Genomic DNA, 21,530 nt, shown 5'->3' with positions numbered 1-21,530 from the left:
CAGAGATTCTTTACATCCTTTTCTATTTACATTATGATATAAACTAAAGAGCTAAGGCCAACTATGGCCATGCAGCAAATATTGGGGTTTTGATAAAGTTTTGAAAAAAATGTAAAAAGTTTAATGACATTTCCTATATTAAGAAAATGGAAGGAAAAAGTTTTGAACACTTTTAGAACCTACTTGATATTCTTGGATCTGTATTTAGAAGCAAACTGCAAGCTTTCTGGGTTAATTACTCTTACAATTAAACTGTTAAAAATATCTGAGGGAGGATATAGCTTCCAGAAAACCATTCATTAAATGATAAAAATAAAAAAAAAAAACAAAAAGCACTGCTACTTCTGCTCCAATCATTCCCTGAATTTTAATGTTTAGAAAATAGTTTGTACTGTTTTGTGATATTAAAATAGCAATAATTATTCCCTAACACTTTGCTAATGAACTCATTTCTTCTATTTTATGAATCAAATGAAATACATTAAGATATCGAGCACATTTATTTGGTCTTTGGTTATAAAAAATTCCAGGGTAATTTAAAAATCATGTATATAAACTCTTTTGTTTGTTCTTCTTGACCACAGAAGATATATAATTATTTAAAAATTAGAAAAACTAAATTTAATATCTGATCAATGCATGAAACAACCTGAATCTTTTGCAAGTTGGTTTTAAAATGATATCAACAAATATAGGTCAATATGTATATGTACACACTTATGTGTAAGTCCATCACATACACAGATAAATCCGTCAGCATTGTTTGTGCTTTATCATTTTACCTTGCATGACTGTATTACCATTTTTGTGAGTACTGTTATTGTATATTGTGCTTCAAGATCTTAAAATGATAAATAATTATGTGATAAGTAACAACTAGAAATTCATTTCACCCTTATTTATTTCTTTATGAAATACTTTTAGGCTTTTTGAATCAAACTTTTAGTGGTTTTAAGGGTCTATCACCAAATTGCTAAATTACTTACCAGAAACTGTTCTAATTGGCAATATTAGAAGTATTCATGGTCTTTCTTTTAATATTTATGTTTATATGATGAGTTCTATTAGTATCTTCAATATTTTCTACACAAAAATCCTTTCCTAAGAAATAAGTACTTTTATTTTTATAGATAATTTAAAGGTCTTCCATCACTTCATAATCAGATTTTGTGTATATTAACTTCTTTTACTTGTATTTTATATTCTTTCAGTGTGCTATTTGAGATTGATTATACTGCTTTAATTATTGTAGTTGCACATTTTACTTTAATATTTGATATGCCAGTATTCTTTCATATAAGACTTCTTCAAGGATTTTATTTGCATTTTAATATTATTATAATTTAAAATCTATTTTTTTCTGTATTTCAATGACATTTTTATCAAGATTAAATTATTAGAATTAAAGTTGTTTTATATTCTGAAATTGAAAGGGAAAACATACAGACACATATATATTTAAACATATGAACCTACATATGTGTGTACATAAACACACCTGCTCATATTTATTTAATATAAATGTAAATATGTTTATACACTTTATGTTACAAATTAAAATATTTTATTTCAATAGAAGTTAAAATATTTGCATTTTTTTCTATTTAGCTATCTATGTGTGTTCCACACTTAACTATGGTCTTTAACCTTGTGGAACTCTTAGAGAATTACAATGAGATAATGTGTCATATACTACATCTTAATTTAATATGCAATTGTACTAAGTTGTGTAGTAAACTCTGCAATAAAACATAAATTAATTAAAGTTGGAAATACTCCAGACTTCACTGAGAAAAATCCAAATGATCCTTGCATCATGAAGATGATTACAGTAGAAAGAGGAAAGATTAATGGATAATGCAGATGTGAGATTGTGATTAAGGGTGAAAACTATAAGAGAAATGAATGAAGTAATATTTTAAAGCCTTTGTCTAAAATTGAGAAGGGGAGTTGGGTTTAGTAACAACTCACTGGGTTGCTTTCTCCACTTTGAGCATGTGTGGCATGTTATACTCTATTAAATTAGTAGTTCATCTACCATAATGTGTCATGAGGGGAAGTCATTTTTATGTTGCAAGTGCATCCTTGTACCTAAAACAGAGCCTTGTTTGTGGCAACACTACAGTACAATGTGTGAGAGTCATTTACAGAACAACATCTAAAACATATGAGGTGTTTAATAAATTACAGTATTTTTATTTTGAACATAGAATATTTTTAAATTATAATTATTTATGAGAGAATAGTTTATATAATACTGAAAAGTGCAACAGAACCTGAATTTATCTCAGAATGAATCATTATTATTTTATAACAATTTAAAACTTTATTTTATAATTTTCCTCAACATTGATAATGTAGTATACAAACTCTATCATAGACTTTTTTGTTAATTTTGCAATATGATATAAACATTAATGTATGATAATAAATACTGTTGTAGGCTATTAATGTTAATGGATGTTAATAACTTTTCAGATATTTGCAACTCTTTGTTTTAAAAATATCAAATCATTAGATATTTGGGTATTATTTCCCCCCAGGTATCATTTTCTATAAAACTACAGTATATACATACTCACTAACTCCTGATATAAGTTATTTTCTTAGGAAAATTTCTAGAAATTAACTTGCTATATATAAACTTTATAACTACGTATATTGTATTGTATACCTAAATTTTCTTCAGAAAATTTTCTCAGTTTACTACTTGTGGTGGTTAGTTTTATGTGTCAACTGATTAGGCCAGAGCCCAAGGTAGTCAGCCAAACACCAATAAGTGCTGCTGAGTAAAGACATTTTATAGAGGTGGTTAAAATCTACAACTGGTGAACGTTAAGTGAAAGATATTTTTCTCTGTAGTTAGAGTGGACCTCATATAACAGGTTTGGAAAAGGCCTTAGGAGCAAGCTGAAGCTTTCCTGAGGAAGAGGACTTTCCCTCTTCACATGCAGCTTAACTCCTGCTCCCATTTCCAGCCTGCCAGCCTGCTCTGTGTATTTCATACATATGCAGACAGACCCCAGAGATGCAGAAGCCCATTGTTGGCAATAGTTATTGTAATATATATCTTCTGCTGGTTATATTTTTCTGTCAAAACCCTGACTGATGTAGATTTTGTTACCTAGAGTACTGAGAGTACCAAGATGATTATTTCACCAAATGTACAATTTTTTCATATTATTTTATAATCTGGAGCAGTATTAATGTTTACGGACTATGGAATTTGGAGTTTTAATAGGGGTGGACCTGATAATAGCTCCTTTTAATATCTCAAAACCTGTCTCTCTCTCAGTTAGTGCTAATCATGCAGAATTTAGTTCCTTAGAGAGACTTTTCTGCATAAATGGTAATGGATTTGGTGATTGACCTTTGACTACCAACTCTAAGCTAGATACTTGAGGTTTTTCATGTGGGTAAGTGAACAGAAGAACTGTTGTTTTCTCTGAGAACAGAGAACATTGAGAAAAGGTTGATATATCATAGAGGAAATTATTTTTAGTAATATTGCATTTAGCATTTTCTTTGAAACTTATAATATTTTTTCATTTTTAGTTCAATTTCAATTTTGATTCACCAAAATACTATTATCTATGTATTAATTATTCTGGCTTTCACCTTTGGATAAATGTGGCTATTTTCTTTCATATTTTAAATTCTACATTGATTATTCTTGTTTTCAAAGATATTATTATTCTGAAATGTATTAACCACAGTAAATGAATATAGGGCTGGAATTTTGTCTTTCCTCATACCAGATTCCAGAGAACTGGTTGCTATGTTGAAAGAACACAAAGGGTAGGTAAGCCTCCATTATAGCAATGTAATCAGGTCTTATTTGCTGAAAATGCAGTTCTAATATTTCATTTAGCAGGGTTGTTATTTTATTCAAGAGACACACCTTTTAACAGCAGTCATATCCTTCCCCTTAGGCTCATTAGAGTGAAAGCAATGCTGTTCTGATTGTGCTCAATCGAATCTAACAGGAATTGACCAAATGTAGAAAAACAGTCTTTCTTACAACATTATTGTTTAGCATTTGCTGATGATACAGTTTACCTATCACGCCATGCAGTGTAAAGTTTTTCCATCAAGGCTTTTTAATACTTTCTATTAAAACAGCAGACCAGGTGCACTTTAAAGGTCAAACGAGTAGAAGAGTTGTTTTTTTTTTTTTTTTTTTTTTTTTTTTTTGGTATAATTGCAAATATATAGAGAGCTCTCTTGAGGAGTGCTGGTGTTTGAACTACTTTCAGTAGTTATTCATATTTGTCATTTGTACTACACAATAGCAATCATTAACTTCCCTCCATTAATTAGAACCTGAAAGAAAAGTATAGTATATCATAAATTCTATCCATTACGTTTAGCTATTCAGGGTGGATGCCAGGAAAGGTCAAGTAACTGCTGAACCCCATAGAGATGTGAATGACCTACTGTGGTGTTATTTGCAAGGTACAATATCAATACACAGCAATTCTTTGCTTCCATATATACCTTAGCAGAGAATGAAGAAGACAGATGAAATAGGCCAAGTTTATAAATTAGTAATAAAAAAGGCAGCAATGGTAACATTCCATCATGTTGGAAATCATTTCTCTCATTTGATTATTCTTGAGTATCAGAAAGTTTACAGTTTGGAAATTACCCTGACTCCACCTTATGTTTAACAAAACTGATTTTAGTTGACAGTAATGAAACTTCACATAGATCCTGAAAATATGAGCATACCTTATTGATTGATTATCATATTTACTTTGAAAAAGAATAATTGATATAGTCAGACATAAAAGTACAAAGAAGTTAATAAAAATAAAAATAATTCTACTCTTTCAGGGACAATACAGGTCCATGAATTGCCTATTCACATAGAAAACAAAAGATGTAGGCATCAATTTAGATATTGAATGTAGATACATCATTTTCATTTGATCAAATTTCCCCCTTCCCAATCTAGGGATATTTTATACTTATGTAGATTAGAATACATTAAATTCCAACTACAAAATTACCTTTTTAAGGGAATTGAATAAGTTTAGAGGATATTTCTGTTAAATAAACTTACTAAATTTACACAATATTTATTCAGGTATTTTCTACAGGTACCATGGAATTGCTCCAAGTCTCTCCCTTCTCACCATTCTTTGAGAAAAAAATAAAATAAATGAAACTTCCTGAATTAAAAATTAGACCATTGTCAGCATTGTCAGACTTGTTTAGACCTGTCCATTTGAAATTTCAGCCCCTGTATTTCCAATTTAGGCTTTACCTATTTAATTGTCTATGTCTATGACAACTGGAAAAAAGGAATCTCATGTTACACTTAGGTCAGTCTCCTCTTTGTCCTAAGACCTCAACTTAGCTTTGAATCCTCCAGGTCCTTTGCAGAATCTTCTTTCCCTATCTGCTGGATTTTATTTTATCTACTTAAGTAATACTCATAATTAAGACACCACTTAAGTTGCACTTAGTGCTTTAAATATTTCTAATATTTGCAGTAATGATTTCTTTAATATCTAGTACCACTGAAGCATGCTGTTTGTGTTTTCAACTATACACTGCCTTCTCTTTTTATGTGCTTGCCTAATCTCTTTTATCTCCTAATGAACAAATAGTCCTTCAGTTCATAAAGTTATGATTTGTCTATCTTTGATTTTTTTCATAAAACTTAGGCATTGGCTGGTTGAACTTAAAAAAATTAATTTCTACATTTAGTTATATCAATGACTATATTCCTAAAAATACACCAACTATTCCTTCTATCCTTTGTATGTGATTCTAAGATGGTGATCTTTTGGAAGACAGGAAACCTACCAGTTGCCAGGTTGTTTAGATGCCACCTCCCCTGGGACCACATATTGGTTCTGGTCTCTGTGCTAGGATATTTTCATCCCTCTGTTCATGGGGCTGGCAGACTAACTATTTGCAATCATTGAGCCTTAATCAGATTTTCTAACAATCATGGGCAGCTGAGCAAAGAGCAGCTAAAAGCTTTGAATATAACATTGAAAATATCATGCAATTGAGTTGTTCTTTGGCTAATTCTAAAGTAAGCACTATTCTAATCATTTCTTTTAGGATGCATTCTCAAAAACTGTGAATAGGCACATTTTTGTTTCCTTTGTCTCCAGAGGAAGAAAACTTTTTCTACTTTACGTCATGAATCTTATGAAAGGCTGTTCCCAGCTAGACCTTCAAATATTTCCATTGAATAAGCGAATTTTTTAAATTAATTTTTGTATCTGTGATTGAGATTAAATATCAGAGATATGGTTAATGCTACACATTAATTAAAATATTATATACTTCAGAAATTATAAAATGATAAAAATTATAATAATCAGAGTTATATTGTTAAATACTAATATTACTGATTACATTTAATCAAGAACAATATATCCAATTATTATCTTTATCACTATGATCAATTAAACCACATTTAGCAATATTTTATTTAGATAAATTCTATTTCGGAAAAAGAACACCAAGAAAACTCCATATATTAGTTTAATTTAGCTTGTTTATTTTTATTTTTTTGCAAAAATCATATGAACAAAAAAAGTTGAAAATATGTGGAATTTTAATATAAAATGTCTTCAATTTTTTTCTCAATTGACAGATTAATTTGAAATTTAATTTGCTAATTTTAAAGAAAGTTTATAGATTGATACTTTTCTTCATACCATGGGCAATCAGACTGTTGGATCCTATCATGATTCCTTGCAAAGAAATCAAGAAATAATTCAAGAAAACACCATTAGTGGAGATGATAGAGCAGGCTGCTTATTCATAGACATAGAGAAAGGATCAAAAATCAAATTCAAAATTATGTGGGTGATGAAATTATCCTCTGAGAAACTGAATTAACCTCTTTTCATTCCTGGATCTAAACATATTGCCCTCTGTATTACTAAGATGTAGGGCCTTCCTGTTGGACTCCCCCAGTATGACTTACCTCATCTGCTGGCAGTGGTCATCACATTTCACTTTCAAACAGTGATGTAATTCGTTAGGAAAATGTGGGAATTAGGGCTCACTTAGATGAGTCATAGATTTATTTTGACAAAACTCAAATATTCTTGGGTATGCTCAGTTCAATATAGTCTTGTTTCCACAGTTATTCCTAAAACCTGCTAGTTTTGGACTATGTCATTGGGAATTCCAGATTATACTAGTATACTACATATTTTGGGGATTTTATTTTATTTTTTAAGAGGTGATATGAGATGATGAGGCATAGACACTGAACACCATATATCCTGTTTTTTCACCTGAATTTCATTTCAGAAATACCTAAATTATTTCTTTTCCCTGTTTTCCAAATTGTTTAATACATACATATATTACATTAAAGTGCGTTCATATATATGTGTGCATTATATATATGAATGTATATGTATACATGTGTATACATCAATATAAGGTATATTGAAAGTATATATAAGTATATGTAAATATGTAAATATGGGAAGGACAGTGGAATGAATCAGATATTATTACTCTATGTGCATATATGAATACACTATGGGATAATTCTACATCATGTACAACCTGAAGAATGAAAAGTTACACTCCATTTATGTATAATATGTCAGAATGCATTCTGCTGTCATGTGTAACTAATTAGAACAAATTAAAAAAAATAGAATAAGTGTTTAATGAGACTATCACAAAAAACATGAAAAGTATATGTAAATAAATATCATAAATATCCTTTAGAGAGAAGAGGGAAAACCTGGACTTTGGAGTCAGAAAGATTTCCCTTTGACTTGCAGCTTCCAAATTTATTACCTAGTGGACATTTACTCTTTATTTGTCAAGTAAATATTTCTAAATATGTCAGACAAGACCGTCCAAGTTGATAGGAGATTGACAAAACAGCATTAATGCCCTTCTTTTGTAATTCAAATCTCAAGGGACAGGAAGACATGTGCCAAACATCAGGATGCTTAATGGGGTTAGGAACTGATTTAATCTCAGATGTCAGGAAGCACATTCCCAGGAAGTGATATTTGAGATGAAGTCTGAAAAATAAAAAGCAGTAGACCAGCAGAATAAGGTATAAATGAACTAGACAGAGACAACAGCATGTGCAAAAGTTCCCTGGGGGAAGCAAGTGAGTGAGGTGTGTTGAAAGAAAACCTGGGGAACTGGAGTACAATCCTGCCATGAGCGTGGGAATGGTGATGGTGAATGGGATTAGAAAAACCGTCAAGAATACTTGCTCTAAGGCATCCAGTTTTCATATTCATAACATGAAATACATACATTAGTGGTGGCTGATTGACTGTTGGGAGGCTTAAGCCATTAGAACACAGACTATAAATGTGATTGTCCTCTTTGGTTTCATTTAGTGTCTTAGTCTGCTCAGGCTGCCATAACAAAACACCACAGATTGGGTGACTTAAGAAACAGACATTGCCCAAGGTTCTGGAGGCTGAAAGTCCAACATCAAGGTATCGACAAATTAATTTCTTCTGAGGTCTCCTTCCTTGCCTTGCAAATGGCTGCCTTCTCACCTTGTCTCCCTGTGTGCCTCCCCTCTGTGCACACAGCCCTGGTGTCTTCACTTTTCCTAAGGACACCAGTCATATTGGCCCAGTAATACGAACTCGTTTAACCTCAATTACATCTTTAAAGGCCCTCTTTCCAGATAAAAATTCTAAGTTTCTGTGAGTTAAGACCTCAGCATGTGAATTTTCAGGGGAAGAATAAAATTCAGTTCATAACAGTTGATGTTTCAAAATGTGGGAAAATTATAGTCTGCCTTTCCACTCTAGGCTAGAAAATCATTTAGAACTCCATCTTAAGGTTTTTCTCAATACTACTCTTTTCTTTCATGCCTCGTCCCTATATACATTTAACATTTTTGTTATTTAAATACAATTTAAATTTTTAATTTCTTCTTTATAGATGTACATGATAGTTGAGTATATTTTAACATACATAACATGGAACTCAACATAGGATCCTATTCTTGTGGTTGTACATGATGTGGAATTTCACTGGTTGTATATTCCTATATAAACATAGGAAAGTTATGTATGATTCATTCTACTGTCTTTCCTATTCCCATCCCATCCTTCATTTCCCTTTGCCTAAACCAATGAACTTCTATTCTTCTCTCATCTTTTATTGTGTGTTATCATCCACATACATTTTTGATTAACACGTATTCATTGTGCATGTTAATAGGGTACCGTGTGATATTTTGACATATGGATATAAAATGTCCTGATCAATCAAGATAATTAACATTTTGTTCTCATTGTCATTTCTTGATATTTGGAGACTTGAAGTTCCTCTCTTCTAAATCTTCACAAAATATATAATTGGTTATTGTGAACTCTAGTCACCTGATGTGATATAGAACTTATTCCATGTTTTTTTTTTTTGCTGCTTGGTAGAAATTGATTTTACTAGTAAAAACACACACAACCTGCAGGTAGAAGTGTGGAAAAGACATTTTAAGCAAATAGAAACCAAAAACTGAGCAGAAGTAGCTATGTTTGTATCAGACAAAAGAGAGTTTAAGACAATCTGTAAAAGCAGACAAAGAAGTTCAGTATATAATGATGAAGGAATCAATTCAACAAGAAGACATATCCTTATAAATGTGCATGCACCTAATTCTAGTGCACCCATTTCTATCAAACAAATACCATTAGATTTAAAGGGAGAAATAAGTTTCTATACAAAATAGTGGGAGACTTTGACATCCTACTTTCAGCAATGAAAAGATCATCCAGACAAAAATCCAGCTAAGAATATTAAAAATTTAACTGTATTGTAGACTAAACATACCCAACAGTCATTTACAGAGCATTTCATCCAACACACTTATACATTTTATTCTATGTATATAATACTTCTACCTGGCTGCTGAATGTCAGAAATTTTGTTGATCTGAATTTATTGTTCAACTATAGGTCATACAATAGATAACCCACACTGTTGTATTATAAATGGAAAATAATTTCTGCTTCTATAGGATAAAATTAGATTAATTATAAAAATAAATCTATTAACCAAAGACAGATTTCATCCACTAAATGCAAACACTGACATGAAAATAGAATGTTAAAACAATGGACTAGAGATGATAATAGAAATGATATTATCAGCAAGCAGAAAAACATTGAGGCGAAGCAAAAACTGAATGACAATCTGAGAAAAATAATGTTCAAGGAACATATATAATGTATTTGAAACCCAGATATTCAGCTCCATAAAGTGATTCAAATATTTAATATCATATATTCTGGGCAAAACTGATTAAACTTTGCCTGAATTACTGATATTAGATATTTCCAAAATCCGAATGATTACTCCAAAATTCATATGTTGAACTTCAAATGGCCAAGGCGATAGAATTAAGAGGTAGGGCCTTTGGTTAGGTAATTAGATTATTCAGGCAGAGTCCCCATGAATGACAATAGCGTCCTTTAAAAGAAGCTCAGTGTTTGTTGGCCTCTTCCACCATGTGAAGACACAGAGATTCTCCTATGGAGTGGGAACTAAGACCTCACCAGAAATCAAACTTGCAGTGAATTGATATTGGATTGCTTGCCCTCTCTCCAAAACTATGAGAAATAAATGTTTGTTGTTTATAAGATACCCATTTTATGGTATTTTTGTTAAAGCAGCCTGAATGGATTAAGATATCATTACTAAGTGCTCTACATTGCATTATTTTGTTTGAGCACAGTCATTATTATTTTCATTTTATAGCTGAGAAATAAGCATCCAGAAAATGAATCAGGACAAACAACGTGTTCAAAATCACTACTAATAACTCCAGGGCTATGATATCTTATTCTTTGAGTCCTAAATCCTGTTGCTTTCCTTGACATATTCTGATAGGTCAAAGAGTGAAATATAGAGGAAAGCCATCATAATGGATGCTGAATATGACAATGAACGTTTGCCTTATGTGCATGTGCTCAAGAGACTGTACTTATGGAAAGTTATAGGAGATCTATGGAAATCAAAGGATAACATTTGAGAGCTGCTGACGAATATCTATTCTATCAGAAACGCACACATACACATACAAGCACATGCAGGGTGATAAGGTTTCATGAGCAATTGAGTTTTGTCATCCATCATTTGGTGTCAGTCAGAAGCTGCCCTGGGAAGACTTGTTTAGGCAAACATCATATAGCATTAAATCTATCATCATTACAATATCTATACTTATGGGGTACCGAATTGTGGCAGCTTCCGACTCAGAAATAATACTTATGACCATTCTTTCAGATAACCCAAGGATGAACAATAAAATTGAAATGAAAATTGATAGCTCCAACTATAAAATTTTAGCTTTCTGTTTTATTGGTTGCATACAGTCAGACTCACAAACTCTGCTTCATTCTCTAAACTGAAATTGACTCTTAGAGAAAGGGTTCATCAGTTGTCATGGAAGATAACACCATTTAAAACAGCAAAAGGGAAGTGCTGGAACATCCTGATATACTAACGAGAAGAGTGGGAATTCTAATTCCTCATCTGAGATACTAAACCAGATTCCATGATACACAAAAGTAAATTGTTTAAGAGTTATTTTCTCTGAATACTATTTTAAGATAGAAAAATATAATTCCAAGTACATGGTTTTAGCTTATATTTGCATAAATGTATATAAACACTCATACACACACACACATGCTTTTTAAAGAAGGTAATATATAAAAAGAGTTCTACCATAAACTATATTTGGAGTATTGCTTCTCTGTTTTAGTCCTGTGGAGCAGGAAAGTTTATATGGAAGAACATATGAAGTATAAATCAGTAACTGAGATTTTTTTTCTCATTACTATGTGTTGGAAAAATATTGCTTCAGGACATTAGGCATATATCATAAATGTGATTGTGACTGCCCTTTCATAGAAAGGAAAAGCATAAAGTTACATTAAGGTGGCTTAATCTTCCTTACATATCAACTCAAACCTGGGAATTGAGAGAGAATGCCCAAGAACAACTTGACTCTTCGTGGCTAAATACTTTTTGATAGAAAGGTGAATATATTTCTATAAGTTTTATAATCTGAATGCATAAAAGAGAGTTGTTCCTGAATGGGTCTTGGGAATAAAAAACTGCAAGACCCAAGCTCCAGCTTGGGTAGAATTTCCATGTAAATCCAGATGTTATGAGTTATTCTAAAACTGTTTCTCCCTTTCACAAGGCTCTGTACAGCAAGTAAGCACCACACTCTGATGAAAAATAGAATGCAGAATATATTTGTCCCCCACTGAGAGAAAACAGAAGAAGCATATTTCTGAGATATCTGGGGGTATAACAAATTGAGAAACTCTAAAATTATACTTTGATGTGATTCTTGAAAGCATCACATAGAGTTTAATTTTTCCTTTTTTCTTGGAGCAAACATCTGGAAGTTTAATCTAGTGAAGCACAACCAATTCTACAAGGTAGCAGGTTGTGAGAATTTAGGTAAACATTAAGATCTTAGAAAGAGGAGGTTACCAATAGAACATGTCACTATTCATGCACCTTCAGATGAATAAAGCTCACCAATAACTTGTTTTGACCACTGGAATTTGAAAAACATTCTTGTTGTTATTTTGGGCTGTGTTTTCTTATTTTAGGAAGGAGAAAGCAAAAAGTAAATGTAGGATATGCATGGTCTTTGTTAAAGGTGGTTAACAAGGACAGTATCATAATGTTATGGTTTGGATCCAGAATGCTCCCCAAAGGCTGATGTGTTGAAGGTGTTATCCCCAATGCAGCAATGTTCAGAAGTGGGGCTCTGAGAAAGTGATTTGTTCACGAGGGCTCTAACCTCATCAGTGAACTAATCTATTGTATGATTTATAATCCAGTGGCATTATTGGGAGGTGTTAGGAACTGTAGGAGGTGGGACCTAGCGAAATGAGTGAGACTTTGCGGGTGTGCCCTTGGAGATTACATCTGGTCCCAAGTCTCTTGCTTTCTCTTTCTGTCTCCTAACTTCCATGGAGTGTGCACATTGTTCTGTTGTGCCCTTCACTCACTACGCAGGGCCTAACACAGGCTCAGAAACAATGGAGCTAGCAGGCTGAAACCTCTAAAACCATGAGCCAAAATAAATGTTTAAGTTGTTTTTCTCACTTATTATCAAGTATTTCTCCTTTTCTTATTCCTTTCATTTTCTTGACCTCTAGATAGCTTTTGAAACCAGAACTATGTAGTTGAAATTCTTGTTTACAAATGAGAACCAACACTTTAGGACCTTCTTGAGCATTTCCCAGCTTTAGCTTTTGTAGGAACAGAAATGAGCTTTGCTCTTGAAACATGCCCAGCAAACTGAGAAGAATCGTCTTTATACGATGCCAAGAGATGTTCCTGGTGCTAGCAAATGATTCTACCACGTAAACATCCCCATTGGAAACACTTTCATTTCAAATTAATTCCGATTTCTAGCATAGATAATAAAGTTTTTATTATAGTACTAGTGATAGAAGTTTTCGCTATGTTTTGCAGGACTGCTATTTATGATATTTGTGCTTGTTAATGTTTTATTGGTGCAAAAACTATACACAATAGAGGGATTCATTATGCCTTATTTGTACAACACATAATTTGATCAATTACATTCCCCAGTTTTCCTTCCCTTTTTCCTTCCCCTGATCTGCCTGCCCTATTCTACTAATCTTCCTTTTAAAATTCTTCATCTTCTTATGTTAATTAGTGCACTGATTAATTATATTAAAAAATGGATTCATTGTGGCATAATTGCACATGAACATAGCATAATTTGGCAGATTTCATTCTTCAGTACTTCTCCATGCTTCCCATCCCTTTAATTTTTTGTTGGTCATGGTTTAGATCTTCCCATCAAAATACCCCCATGAAAGAAATTCCAAGTCAAAATAAGGACAAGCCCACAGCTGCTTCTACACAACTCCCTTTCCCTCCCCTCTGCTGAGGTACATATAGTACAACTTTTCTGATGAAAAATCAAAGTTGGGTAAACATAAATCTCCATCTGCTGAAAGGAGAGAACAACAAAAACAAACACAAAATGTTTATCATGTTTAAGGAGAGGTTAGAGTTCTCATTTAAATTGGGAATATAAATTGGGAGTAATTAGTGTCTAAAGATGCAGAGATACTAACTCTTGAACTGATTTTTTCAAATAGGAGAAAACTGTAATAAAATTAAACTCAACAGGTCTTATAAAATATTCTATTTATAAACTTGATCAAGAAGTTAATGAAGAAAGTAATTAGATATATGGAGAATTTGAAGGAAGATGACATATTAGGCTAATAAAATTTTTAAAAAATCTTCATATAGAAACATACATACAGGCACCAAAGTGTTCTTTACAAAAAAAAAAAAAACAAACTTTCATATGAAGAGTACAATATGATTCAGCAGACAGAAATTCAAAGTAAGAAAATTACATCTTGAAAGGATGCTGATGAAGTTTTAAGTGAGCAAAACATAACAGAATATTAAATGATTTTATTAATTGTGGTTAAAAATGGAACAGATTATAAAGAAATATTTATGTTGTAAAACCAATAAATAATTCCCAATGCAATATTTAGCAAATAATGGAAAAGCTAGTGAAGAGACATGCATCTAACCACCAATTGTCACCAAAGAGAAGTTGACAAGCCATAATTCTGTTTTTGGGTATGATGACTATTTAATGACAGATTTAAATTTTTATAAAAATTATAATGTGATTATATAGAAATTAAAAAGAACTTGTCAACATCAGTGAGAAAATGATTATAATAAATGTTAATATGCCACCATAGAGAAGGAAAAATATTGAAAATCCATAAAACATAAAATTAAGATAACTATTCTAAATTTGGAGAAATTATCAATACATAATGAATACATCATTACTATACCATGAGATAACAAAGAATTATAGAACATTTGAAAAATACAATGAATAAAATGCAATTAAAAAGCATGTTTCAAAAATTTGTAGAGCTGGCTACAGTGGTACACTTCTGTAATCCCAGCCGCTTGGAAGACTAAGGCAGAAGATTCACAAGTTCAAAGCCAGCCTCAGCAATTTCACGAGAACCTAAGCAACTTAGTGAGACCCTGTCTCAAACTAAAAATAAAAAAAAAAAAATTTAAAATTAAATAAATAAATAATAAGAACTGAGATATTGTTAAGTGGTTAAGCACCTGTGGATTCAATCCCTGGTTTAAAAAAAAATTTCCTGTGAACAGAAAATATCTGATTTTCTTATGTCCACAGCATATTGTGTATTGTTTTATTTGTTTATTTATTGCAGTACTGGGGATTGAACCTAGGCCTCATGAACACTCGGCAAGCTTTCTACCACTGAGGAACATCCAAATCCATTTTAATTTTGTTTTGAGACAGGCTCTTGCTATGTTGCTCTGGCTGACCTCCAAGTTCCTATTCTCCTGGCTTAGCTGTTCAAGCAGTTTGGATTATAAGGTTGTACAAATGTGCCTGACTTAGATTTTATACTTTTCGATGAAAAATGTTTTAATAAAGTTTCTTAAAAGCATACAATAATCACAGCTTTTTGATAATATAAGTCAATATAAATAATATTTTTTTTAAAAAGTTAAATAACTTATTTAAAGCACTGTCCCCAAGAAATAATGGAGAACAAGGACTCAGGAGATTTAGACTCAGGAAATACTGAAATGTATTTGTCAGTATTCATTCAGTACTGTGTCTGTCTGTGTTGGATGAATATAAGAGTGGTGGAGATGTATGGCAGTGTGGATAAGTGGAGAAAAAAAAGAGAAGCTATTTGAGAAGCCAATGAAATTCATGATGGTGTGTTTACTTTTTTTCTATGCTGATAATCAAATCCTTGTATAGGCTCAAGCATGCTAAGTAAGCACTCTAACACTTATTAGCTATACCCTCAGCAGAGATGATGATGAATTTAATGTTCAAAAATTGTATCAGTTGATGTCTAGTAAGAACTTAATTTTTTTCTCTTATTTTGAAGAATTCATGTGTGTTAGCTTCTATGCATGTATTATATTTTCTTACTATAAATTGACATATATATGTTACAACTGGATAATATTGCAAAGGTAAATTTTATTACTAATTTTGGATAAAGATGAAGGATCAGCCATATATGATTATCTTCTATAACCTCTCTTTAGTGACTCTATTTTCTCCTTTTTTAAATGAGGCAAAATTTAAACTCATAAAGATTTAGAAAATGGAGAGTATATGTCAGTGAATGAAAAGGCTAAAAAAATAGTTTGGAGACAAAGCAGATGGAAAATTGCTGTCTAATTTAGTAGAGTTTATGATTCTTCAACTGAAAGTGTCTGTGGAGGAGGACACTGGAGGAAGCCAACCAGTTTATTACATAACTCCAAACAGACATAGGATACAGGGAAGTGAGGAGCAGGATTAACACCCAGGGTACTATTTGAAATTTATGTGAGGGCAACTGATTGCTCATTTCCTGTCCACTTTGTGTAACTGAATATTCTCCCTTAAAGGAGATCAGAGGTTTATCCCCCTATACTCCACCATAGTTTAGGCATGAGTCTGAATCTCCAAACTCCAAACCATCAGATGCCTCTGTTAACACAGCTCTAAACTCTCTCCTTCTGAGGCCTGTAGGGACTGATGGCTTTTTAGCCATGATTTTTCTTTTGTTGCTTCCTTTACAAATGCTCAAACATCTATAAATAATCTTTCCATTAAACTCTTTTTGATTAAATCCTTTGAGTTTAAACGCATTTGTCTCCTGCTGGGACCCTGACTGATACATAGGAGAACAAGCAACATCTTCAAAAAACTATAATCAATTATCATCCTCAGAGAGAAAATGGAAGGTTAATCTCCTAAAACAAAATCATACTAGGAGAAAACAATCAGAGCACTTAGATAAAAACTAAAAAATAAATATTGAAGCATTAACATAAAAACTAAAGAAATATTTAGAGTATGAGAATTTCAAATATTAGGACAAAAGATAAAGAAATTGAAAATCGCTTAGGCTTCTATAAGAGACTAAGATAGTAGTCCTGAAGTATTGTGCCACAAAAATTCCATGGAGTGTCCAACAGAGTGAATGATAAACGAAAAACACTAAGTACCCTCTGTGATCTGAATGCTTATATGTTCAAAATTCCAATGTTAGTATTCAAATCCCAAAGGTGATTATTCTGGTTTAAATATTAGGTGTCTCCCAGAAAGCTCATGTGTGATACAATAAATGAGTTTAGAGATGAAAGGACTGGGGTATGAGAACTTTAACCTAATTAGAGCATTAATATGCTGATAGTGATTAACTGGGTGGTAACCATAGACAGGTAGGGTGGGATGAGGTGGATCCCAAGGAGTGTGCCTCTGGGGTATATATTTTGTCCTTGTTGAGTGGAGCTCTCTCTCTACTTCTTGGTGGCCAGGTCCAGATCCGTTTTCCTCCACTACACTTTTCCACCATGGTGTTCTGCCTTAGCTTGGGCACTGAGGAATGGAGTCAATCATCTATGGACTGAGACCTCTGAAACCATGAGCCCTAAAATAAACTTTTCCTTCTCAAAATTCTTCTCTTCAGGTCCTTTGGTCACAGCAGCAAAAAATCTGGTATTAACAAGTGGGACCTTTGAGAGATTATTAGATCAGGAGGGTAAAACCCTCAGGAATGGGATTAGTGCCTTTATAAAAGAGGTCTGAGAGACTCTCCACCCTTTCTACTACATGAATACACAGTGCAAAAGGTATTGATGAACCAGGAAACTGGCCCTCATCAACCAAATCAGCCAATACCTTGACCTTGGATTTTCCATTCTCCAGAACAATGATAAATAAGTTTCTATTGTTTACAAATTGTTCATGTATTGTTAATTGTTATAGCCACCCAAGTTGACTAAAACTATAAAACTGTGAAATTTCAAAATATTAAAGCAGAGAGAAGATCCTAAAAGTTTCCTGAAAAATTAAGAGAAATTAAAAGATATCACATTTAAGTAAATAAATAAATACATATATGAAAGGTATTAGATTTTCCAACAGCAATAAGGAATGTTGAAAACCAAAATTCTGAGGGAAAATGGTTCATACATTGCATTAAAATTTTGAAGTGTAAAATTAAGTCTGAGGGTACACTAAATATACATACGTGACAAAAATGTCACTTCCCATGCATTGTTTTAAAAAGATAGTATATAATATCCTATCCATGGACATGATAACATACAGAAATCACTTGGTCAAACATAAGAGAATATCAAAGTGAAGTCTCATCACTAAGAATCATATGGTAGAGCTGATGAAGGGTTAGAAGAAGAAAGGTGTATTAAACTATGCAAACAGCAACCTAGGAAATGATTTATGGGAGTGGAGTGGTGAGAGTGAAAACAAAAAAAAAGGAAAGGTAACTTTACAGTAATACTGGGTTGCACAAAAATAAGTATGCATAATTTATATTTTTATAATTTGTTTATTGGTTTACAAAAGACTGGCATGTTTTGGAAGGATCAGGTTGGACAGACAGATGAATGTAAGACAGGTAAATCTTCATCTATTATAACAGGTAGTCAATGATAATCTTGGCAATGAATATATAGTTATAGGCATTTACCATTTAGAAGTATGAAGGTGGAAATATAGATGAAACTTCTGAAGAGTTAAAAATATTTACCTTTGATATAAAGTAGGACTTGGAGAGGAGTCTTTACTTTCTTATGTAAATTTCAAATGAAATCATGTATAAAAAAATTCCAGTGTAAAAAGCCAATAAAAATAATAGTAGAAAAAACAAAAATACATCCTATACATTACCAGAAGAACCACATTGGTTCCTGAGGTTCATGTGCAATATTCACTCAAAGGATTTCAGCATCTTTGCTGTCTGGTGGAAACCCTGGTCATGGGAGCACACTGGGAGCCACATAAGTTGTAAATAAAATCACAGGCAAAATTGTTCCAAAGAAGACATGGGTCTTAAGTCTCCTGCTACAAAAGTGTAAGTTCCTAGAGGTCTCATTGCTCCCCTGTATTTTCAATTTTGTTTTCCTGGATGATGCTAAGACAGTAAGCAACATATTAAAAATGCATGTATATGTGTTTTCAGTTATGGCATCATTGGCCATTTTTATTAAGATTAAACATCATCACAGTTTATTTTCTCTCTTGCCAGACACAGGTTTACTTTTGGCAAGATCATTAAACATTCTCTGTATATGTCACATTGCTCTCTGATGTTTTTTGTTTGAATCTGAGGCCAGTTCTGAGAATGCAATGTCATGTCTAAATGCATTATAGGAAAATGCTCCAGTTTATTGGGAAGAGTTCATAGGTTCCATTATTTTGAGTTGCAAAATGTGCTACTTTTTATTGGCCCATTTTGAAAGCATGTTTACTCATTAGTAAAAATTGCTAGTGATTTTGCAGCTTTCTTCAGATCATAAGGCATAAAGCTAGATGTTTTTAATTGTACTTTAATGTCTTATAAGGAAATGCCCTCAAGTAAGCCTCAGGCAAATGGTAGGCTGTTGACTGTTCCTTTGGAAAAACTTCATTTGATTGTATTAGTATTTTTCCTTCTCCTAAATATTAAAATGAAGTAAGCTGAAGTTTCTAAGTTTCATAGAAATGATCACAGAGATTTTTTTCTTTCCTTTTCAACAAGTTAGACTAAAATTGAGCTTAAAGTATAAAAGGCTACTTTCAACAAAGCTGTTCATATGCTAATCCCAAAAGGAGTTGATCTCCCCTTGGAAAGAATCCTAGAAAACTGAATTGGAGGCAGATTTTTTTGGCCACCTTTGCACATGAGTTTCTTCAGAGTAGTGGCAGAAATCAATGGTTTCCTTAAATAAAACACTCCAAGGACAGAGAAAATCAGGGCCTGGCTCTGTTCCTAGAATTTGTGTTTTTGCTTGTATGATCATTCCTTAGTAAGTACTTTCAAAGTCAAATCCCTTTTTCTACATTTATAATCAAAAGGAATAAGACTCTAAACTTGGATATAAAAGTTTGATGCTTAAAGTAATTCTCACCTTAGTGTTATCAAATGCACATCTTCTGGACTCTGATCTATGGCAGCAGAAACCATGAAAAATAATTGGAAACAGCAATAAAATGCTCAACTTCTGAGCTTATTAAAATTATTTCATATTTTAGCACATGTGAATGAATTTTGGCATAAATGCCTTCTAATGTGTTATATTTTCTCACCATGTTTTCAGGTTTCTTTCTGTCTCCTATATGATTGAGTAATCCATTTATCTCCATCTCCATCATTCATTCATTCAGATAAGTTTTATAAATACTTAATTTTCATGACTTACCATAGATTTGTGCTAAGGAATTCGAGGTTTATTTAATTTCTAGAATTTCAATTCTTTTGAGGCATTAGTGGTATATCTTGGTAAAGTTGTTTAAACCTTACCAACAAGATACATGGATAAAATTTCCAAATCTTACCTCGAACAAAATGGTAGATATGGTAAAAAAGATAATTAAAATGAAAAATAAAACAAAACCAGAAGTTGTTAATGTTGATAATAACACAATACTAGCTAACATTTATAAGTGATTACTAAATGGTTTTACCTATTTTATCTTTCCTAACCTTCAATATACCCAGTAAGAGTGACAAGATGACTTGACCAAATTGTGCAGAACTCTCAATCCAACTAAAGAACTCATGCCTTTTAAGACCATGTTCTGTGGGGTTGCAATAACAGTCATGACTTACTATTGTCTTGTTACCTCATGTTCCTAGACATGGTGGGATCACAATTAGAAGCCTGACCCAATAATGTGAATGCAGCACATGTGTATTTATGATTTTGAAATTGAATCACACACATATTTGCAAGGATTTGTTGAGTACTTTCTATAAGCAAGGCACATGCTTGTATGATATGCATAATGACCTTCTGAAATGGGTACAGTTATACTGTGCATTTGAAAAATGAGTGGGTTTGGGTCAGTAACAAGCACAGTATCTCACAGTCAGTGGCAGTGTTAGGATTCACTCCAGGTTTCCAGAAATCTGTTTTAATTGGCATACTATGCTTCTGTAGTACCAGTAAAGTGAAAATATCCATGTTTTATCAAAATAGTCCATTAAGATAGATTTTATTGTTGAGCTAAGTTACATCAAATAATGACAAGTTTTCACACAATTAAATCCTGTGAAGGTCACTAAGAATCATCTTTTCAAGGATTTAGTTGCCTCTTAATTATTATTTGTGAAAAAAGATGAAAAATAATTCTAGCTTTTCAATCTCACAAAATATGCGTATTCTTTCTTTTAACTAGTTTGATATTGATACCATTCAAATTAAAGTACTTAATATGGAGCTGTTTTTAAAAATCTTTTCCTATGGCTATTTGGATTGCAGAGTGGTGACTTAAAAATGCTTTTGGGGCAGAGAGGAGTCACAGAGTAGTTACAGTAGCTCCAAGCACAACTCTTCCCCTGTGTGTTGAACAGGTCTCTATCAGAACACCTCCTTTGATTATTTTATACTGTAGATATCTACCTAAGCTCCTAGTTGTAAAAATTCTTTACAAAATCATAGACTGTCTA

The 21,530-nt window shown here is 32.4% G+C and overlaps 1 protein-coding gene across 1 annotated transcript in view; it reads right to left on the bottom strand.

Moving 5' to 3' along the window:
• EYS (eyes shut homolog) overlaps positions 1–21,530 on the bottom strand; it is a gene marked incomplete at its 5' end in the record, with an annotated part of 1,696,555 nt that overhangs the window by 581,366 nt on the left and 1,093,659 nt on the right.

Source organism: Sciurus vulgaris (genome assembly GCF_902686455.1).
Source record: "Sciurus vulgaris genome assembly, chromosome: 7".
Taxonomy (NCBI): Eukaryota; Metazoa; Chordata; class Mammalia; order Rodentia; family Sciuridae; genus Sciurus; species Sciurus vulgaris.
The sequence above is the reverse complement of the archived record's forward strand: the minus strand, read 5'-3'. Positions and strand labels throughout refer to the sequence as shown.